The sequence below is a fragment of the Telopea speciosissima genome, chromosome 7, assembly GCF_018873765.1.
Source record: "Telopea speciosissima isolate NSW1024214 ecotype Mountain lineage chromosome 7, Tspe_v1, whole genome shotgun sequence".
In the NCBI taxonomy this organism is placed as follows: Eukaryota; Viridiplantae; Streptophyta; class Magnoliopsida; order Proteales; family Proteaceae; genus Telopea; species Telopea speciosissima.
The window spans coordinates 50,683,375-50,690,649 of NC_057922.1; positions in this window are offsets into that span (position 1 = coordinate 50,683,375).

Consider the following 7,275-nt stretch of genomic DNA (forward strand, 5'->3'; position numbering starts at 1 on the left):
CTATTATCTGGCGGTTTTATTTGTACATCTCTGCCGCTGCTCCTCCGACGGTGGCTACAATTCTCAGAATACCTCAAAATTCACTATCACAACAGGGAAGGTAATTTTGGAATCTGTAATTCTAACATCTGTGGTATCTACATTTTACCTAAAATGTCTCCTAAAGATAAGAGATTTACAAGTAAATATGGTATACATGATGAGGGTGATTATGTGGATGATAATATCGTAAGACTCCCCCTCAAGTTGGAGCGTGAAGATTTCGAACGCCCAACTAGAATAGGAAGAAGTGGAACTGCTCATGTCCTAGTGCCTTGGTAAAAATATCGGCCAGCTGAATATGAGAGACAATCTTGGTGGGAACAATGAGACCTTGCTATTGTAGTTTACGAACGAGATGACAATCGATCTCAATGTGTTTGGTACATTCATGAAAGACGGAATTGGCAGCAATGTGGAGAGCTGTCTGATTATCCCAATACAATGGAATGGGAGTGCAATATGAGAGGCCAATGTCACGCAATAAATAAGTGAGCCAAATTAACTCACAAGTGGCAACCGCCATGGCACGATACTTGGCCTCACAGAGGAGCATGAAATGGTCTGTTGCTTCTTAGTTTTCCAGGAAACAAGGCTGGAACCCAATAGGACACAATAGCCTGTAGTAGAACGACGGGTCATGGGGGCAGCTAGCCCAATCCAAATCACAATAGATACTGATGGCAAGTGAACAATCAGATTTGTAATGTAGTCCTTGACCAAGAGTCGTTTTGAGATAGCTCAACAGATGATGAGCGACGTCAAGATGAGTTTGCTGGGGTTGGTGCATAAACTGACTTACAATATTGACAGTGTGAACAATGTCAGGACGAGTAATAGTCAGATATATCAATAGACCAACCAACAGTCAATAAGAAGAAGGATCTTCAAGAATGTCACCCACATCATTGGATAACTTTAAGTTCTATTCCATGGGCGTGTCAACAGGACGAGCACCAATGTAACCACAATCATCCAATATATCAAGAACAAATTTGTGTTGACATAGGTAGAGACCTGTACGAGAACGAGCAACCTCAATGCCCAAAAAATATTTGAGTTGACCAAGGTCTTTAATGTGAAAATATTAATGAAGCATGGCTTGGACATTCTGGATTAGTTTAGCATCGGAACCTGTAATAACCACATCATCAACATATAGGAGAATCAAGACTGAGGTGGTCCCTTTACGAAGAATAATGAGGGAATGATCAGCATCAGAATGTCGAAAGCCATATTGGCATAAGGCCGTAGAGAACTTGGAATACCATTGCCTAGAGGCCTATTTAAGACCATAGAGGGACTTGTGACAACGGCACACTAATTGTTCCCACTTATGCTGATATCCAGGAGGAGCAGTCATATATATCTCCTCATGCAAGTCGCCATGGCGGAAGGTATTATTGACATCCATTTGATGGAGTGGCCAATTTCGAGCAGCAGCAAGAGCTAAAAGAACTCACACAGTGACTAGCTTAGCCACAGGAGCATAAGTTTCATGAAAATCAACCCCCCTCAATCTGAGTATAACCCTTGGCAACCAAACGGGCTTTATAACGTTCAATGCTGCCATCAGAATGGTGTTTAATCTTGTACACCCACTTTAGCCAATGGGTTTTTTGCTGGGAGGGAGAGGAACAAGAGACCAGGTTTGATTTTTTGTCAATGCCTGAATTTTGGTCTGTATAGCATTCCTCCACTCTTTGTGTTTCATAGCTTTAGTAAATGTGGGAGGCTCAACCTCAATAGCAATAGATGTTAGAAAGTCCTTATGAGAAGTAGTAAAACGATTATAAGAAAGAAAATTGTATAAGGGATAAAAGGTGGACGAACCTGCAGTCAAAGAAGATGATTGCATAGGGCTGCAGAAGCATTGGTAATCATTGAGGTGACGGGGGGGCCAGCGAGTTAGTTGGGGTAGATCTAGGGGTTGGGGTGGTCAAGGGGAAGGTGTGGGGGACGGTATAGGGGGTGGGGTGGTAAAGGGGAAGGATCAGGTTCAGCCGTAGGAGGGGCTGTAGGGAAAGGATTCAGGTTGGGGGGGAACAAGATCATTTAGGGGAGAGGTATCCTCATGGGAGGGTGGTAAGGGAAGTATAAGGGACCTGCGAGGCAAAGAGGTAGGTTACATGGCATAAGGAAAAATATGTTCATGGAACACAACGTCCCTGGTGACATAAATCTTTTTGGATTGGAGATCAAGTATATGGTAACCTTTTTGGCCATTGGAGTAGCCAATAAACACACAGGTGAAGCCCGTTTATCAAACTTGTGGAGGATGGCATGATTTCGTCCAAAACAAAGACTACCAAAAACTCACAAGTGTGACAGAGTTGGTGCCTTGTTATGGAGGACTTCATAAGGAGAACGCCCTTTCAACATAGGCGCAGGAAGCTGATTTATTAATTATGCAGCAGTTAAAACACATTCGCCCCAAAATCCAATAGAAATATTTGATTGATAACAAAGGGCAAGGGCAATATTAAGGAGGTGATGATGTTTGCCTTCCACAATGCCATTTTGTTGTGGAGTGGTCACACAACTTGTCACACTCCCATCCCGACAAGGGATAAAATACAATAAAAGGGTATGACTAGGATGACATGTGCCATCCCAACCACTGTCAGGATCATAGATGCAGTGTCCCAATACCCAGTCAGAACTAATATTAACAACACAATAATATTAGAGTGCGGAGGGAGAAATATTCCATTTTGAAAGATCAAAAATACAAGCGGAAGCGTTTGCCACAATAGTTATTTCATGCTCAAACTACTGAGTGATACATATAGTTTATAGTTTTCATCCTAAGCTGACCATATAGTAACTTACACAAAATATATAGTATAACAAGTAATGTTATTACAAAGGCACAAGGCCCAAAAGTCAAAATATAAAAGGGGACCAAGTCCCAACCATCAGTATGTCCTATAGGCAAAATAATTGCAAGGACATCATTAGCAATGCTCCTCCGCCACCTGCATCAACATCTAAAAGAGTGTGCACAAAGGGGTTAGCTCTACTGAGCTAGTGAGAGGGAGAAGGGGATGCACAATCACACAAATCACAAATAGTCTATGATGCATGTACATGTTAATTAATTTTTCACCTAATACATAAACTAAGTCAATGGTATATGCTACTGTAACAACTCCGGAGACACTGTGGGTCACTTATGATATCGTCACAATGAAACCTTGATTATCACTAGGGGTCTACCCCGGTCTAAGCCATCAAAATCACCCAGAGGCAGACCCCAATGATCAATGGTCATCCTTGACCTGGCCTTTCTCCCCCACAGGCAATAAGGAGCTCGGATCGCCCAACACTTAATGACTGAAAAGAAACTATAGTAAAAAATACTCAAAGCCTAAGTATTTGGTTCCATCGATACTATAAGTGGTTTACCCGAAGGTAAGTAGTGTTCAAAAGATATGAGGAGATCCTTTAATCTTAATGCATGTTTGTTGCTTGAATTGACGTGGGGTGATAAAATTCAACAGTGGGGGAACCTTTGGCTCCTTGATCTTTGGTTGAGCACTTTTAGAGCTTGTATGCACTATCCTACTCATGTCATGATTAAAATTTGCAGCATCTTTTGACTTATTGAATTTTGGGTGTACATTCATTGCAAACACCCACGAGACACAACTCATCCACTAAGGGTAAACTAGGGGTTTAAATGCTTGTTGCACATGCTAAGTGAAACTGTGATTCCTACAAAAGTGAGTTAGGATTTTCTGCATTCTAGATTAGTTTTTTTGTTTTTGTTTTTGTTTACTTGAGGACAAGTAACGTTCAAGTGTGGGGGAATCTGATGAGCACATTTATGTGTGAAATCTTAGGGCATAAAGCATACATTTTACCACGCTGGATAGCATTACTTGGTGCTTTCTTGTGTTTTTCAGGTTTTCTGGCTATTTATTGCTATTCTGGACTATCGGGAGCTGCATGTCCAAATTTACATGTAAACTTACCTAATGTTTTTGCATGGCTGTGTTCAAAGCTAAATTTTGACCAAGATGGACATGACGGAATTCAAGTACGCATTCGTTTAGGCCTCCATGCGAGCAATTGTCATTTTCGGACCGTGAAATAATAATGGGTCAGAAATGAGCAGAAACGCAGGCCCGGGCCAGTCTGAATTTTGGAGAGTTATATTTGGCATCAACGAAGACAATTCTGATCAAGGGTTGAGATCCTCTCAAGCATTTACCCTCTTTTTGCATTCTTCACGATGGACCTACACCTGTTCACATGTGACCAAGGGTAGGATGGAAATAATTCTCACTAAAGCAACCAAGGACAAAGGAGGAATTTCATATCCAAATTAGAAGTTTGACTAGAAAGTGGGCTGCGAGCAAGGATCGGCCAAGATGGGAATTGCGCAAGAAAGAAAGGAGAAATTGTAGGAGAGATAAGAGAGGAGAAAAGATAATATCTCACCATTCCATCTCTCACGGATTCTCTCTCTCTCTCTCTCCCTCTTTCCTAATCTATCTCTCACAATTTCATCCCATTCACGGCTATCACCACCTCTCCCCTATTTTTTTCTCTCTCTTCCATCTCAATCCTCACTCACGGTCTCTCATCTCACACACCCATCTCTGTCACATTTCTCTCTTCTTTCGTATTCCCTCCACTAAATTCTTTCCTTTTCTCTTATGCCACCTCACATTCTCACGTCTAATCCCTAACTAACTCCCATATCCCTAACTCCCTTCTACGTGCCTAACCTCTCCCATATCTTTATTTTTTTTATTCATTTATTATGTTCTATTTTATCTTCTCCTCATTTTCTTCCCTCTCTCCTAAAATATCTCCCCCTCTTTAATTCTACTTCCCTCCACCGAATATCCCCCTTCTATAATTAGATTTTCCCATTCTCTATCTCTTTTCTCTTATCTTTTATCTTATTTATTTTTATTTCTCCCACCTAACCACCTTCCACGGTTTTAGAAGGAGAAGAGCTCCCAAAATCGTAGGCTCTCTCCTCTCCTCTTCTCCTCCTTCTCCTATATATACCCCTAGGGTTGGGGCTTGTAACTTGTGCAATTTATTAATGAAATTTCTTGTTTTCTCCTTCTAGTTTTTGGCTTTCTAAGTTTTAGTTTGATTTTATGATTTCAATTCTATGATTGTAATGCCTTTTATTCATGCTTTAATTTTATGTCTTCAATATGGTTGTAATAATTTAATTCTAGCTTAGTTTTAAAGCTTTCTAGTCTAGGCTTCTAATTCTAATGAGAAGAGTTAGAGGCTTGGAAGGGGAAGTCATGCAAGGGTTAATCAAGTATTCAAGCTTCTTCAATTTCATTCATGCGAAGCTTAATTAATTCATGCACTTTCAACTTCGGTAGAAGGGAGTATCAAGTTCTTATTTTTATTTTTATGTTCTTCTTCTTCTTAACCTCTTCATTCTTCTAGTTTCTAGTTTGTTATTATCATCATGCATTATGGTAGGATTTTCATTTAATTATTTTTGTTTTAATTTCAAATTTGGTAGCGTCATTTCAAGTATGAGAAGCAAGTAATTTCAATCCGGTTCAAGCCCCTTCGGGTTTTACATCTCTAATCTCTTAGTCTCATTCTCCCCCTCTTGTTTTTATTTTTTATTTTTTTTTTATGTGGTTGTGATATTTGGCTGCAATTTATTCCTTCAAATCCACATTAGTATTGATAGGTTAGATGTTTGTGTGTTAAGACACCAATTCAATTCGCTAGATGCTTGTGAGTTAGGATGTGTTAATTTTCGTTAATTTAATTAGTTTAATTTAATACTTTAATTTGGTTCACTTTGAATTGCTTTTAAATGAGTAAAATAGAGTGATGTACATCTTCTTGAGTTTGACCCGTAACTAAGATTGATCCGTACGCTTGCGGTTATTATTTCTTGCAAACACATACCATCTATGACCCGGGTACTAGCACGACACGGCGAATACAGATCAATATGGCATGCAATGGATGATATTAAATACATTTCTGGGGTTTCAGCACCAGTACTTCCCGGCACCGTAACCCGATGTAAGAGAAGAATACAAGTCACAGCAGTTCTCATATCACATCATATATCAAGAATAACATGCAAGTATGCAATATGCTCATTCATGTACAATGACATGTTAGATACAGTTATCATAAGCAAACCCAAAGAAATCACCCAAAACTCAGTCACAATATAGATTATGCCCCATTGTTATAAGTTTGTCGCCGCAGTTGAGTAATACGCCTCAAGATAAGAGTTTTAAGCCTAAGAAAATAGTGAGAATAAGGTTAAATAAATGATGGATAGGATCCTCAAAAGGTATCCCTTAAATCACCCAAGTATAGGGCTTAAAAGGCAGGGCGGTTTTATGGGTGGTCTTAATCCAAATCCTGAAACCGCATGTAAAACCTCTCAAGTGAAAAGGCCAAATCAAGTATGGTTTGTTGGCTTGGTCGATTATCGTCGGGCCCGAGTTCTGGCGGTGCTGGACACTCATGCGTACATGCGAAATGTAAAATTGTTATATAGAGAGCTATGAAGGGATTATAGGAGGGAAATAGGAAAATTTGTGCTTGGATGTTAGGGAAACATGCATTCTATTCCATATACACAGAGGTTTAGGGATTACTTGAACTGAATGAAGTCACTGCGGAAGAGATGATCGAATGCGGCTTGCGGTTATGAGCAGATCATGATCGTGACAGGCTTCTCCACTTAAGAACTCCACACCACAAAACCATAGACAACTGAATGGAAACCCTAGGAAAAACACAGAACTTGAAAAAGAGGGAGAGAGATTCTAATTGTGTTCATATCTTAGGGTTTGAGCCAAATAATAGATTTATAGGCTAAACCCCTAGGGCTCCCCCACTAATCTGATTCCCTCTAGGAATCTAAAACAAGGGATAAGAAGGGGGGAATGAATCGATCACTTAAGTGATCATTCCTCCCTCTCTCGTCTTGGGCTTGCGATCAACCCCCACATGTGGGCGATCAAGTTGGGCCCAAAGCCCATATTTTATTACATCTCCCACTCGCCCACATAGGGTGTATAAATTTAATTATGCATTCAAGTTTCTCTCATTCTGTGTTTATCATTCATACAGGCAATGGGGCGTGCAACCTGACGAGATGATACAAGGGATGAGTACTATGTCAAACTTCCATCTAGCCAACATAGTACATCGCTCTCAAAAAAAAATCTCGAAGTACCCCAAACGATCTACTTACACCCGATCTAACACTCT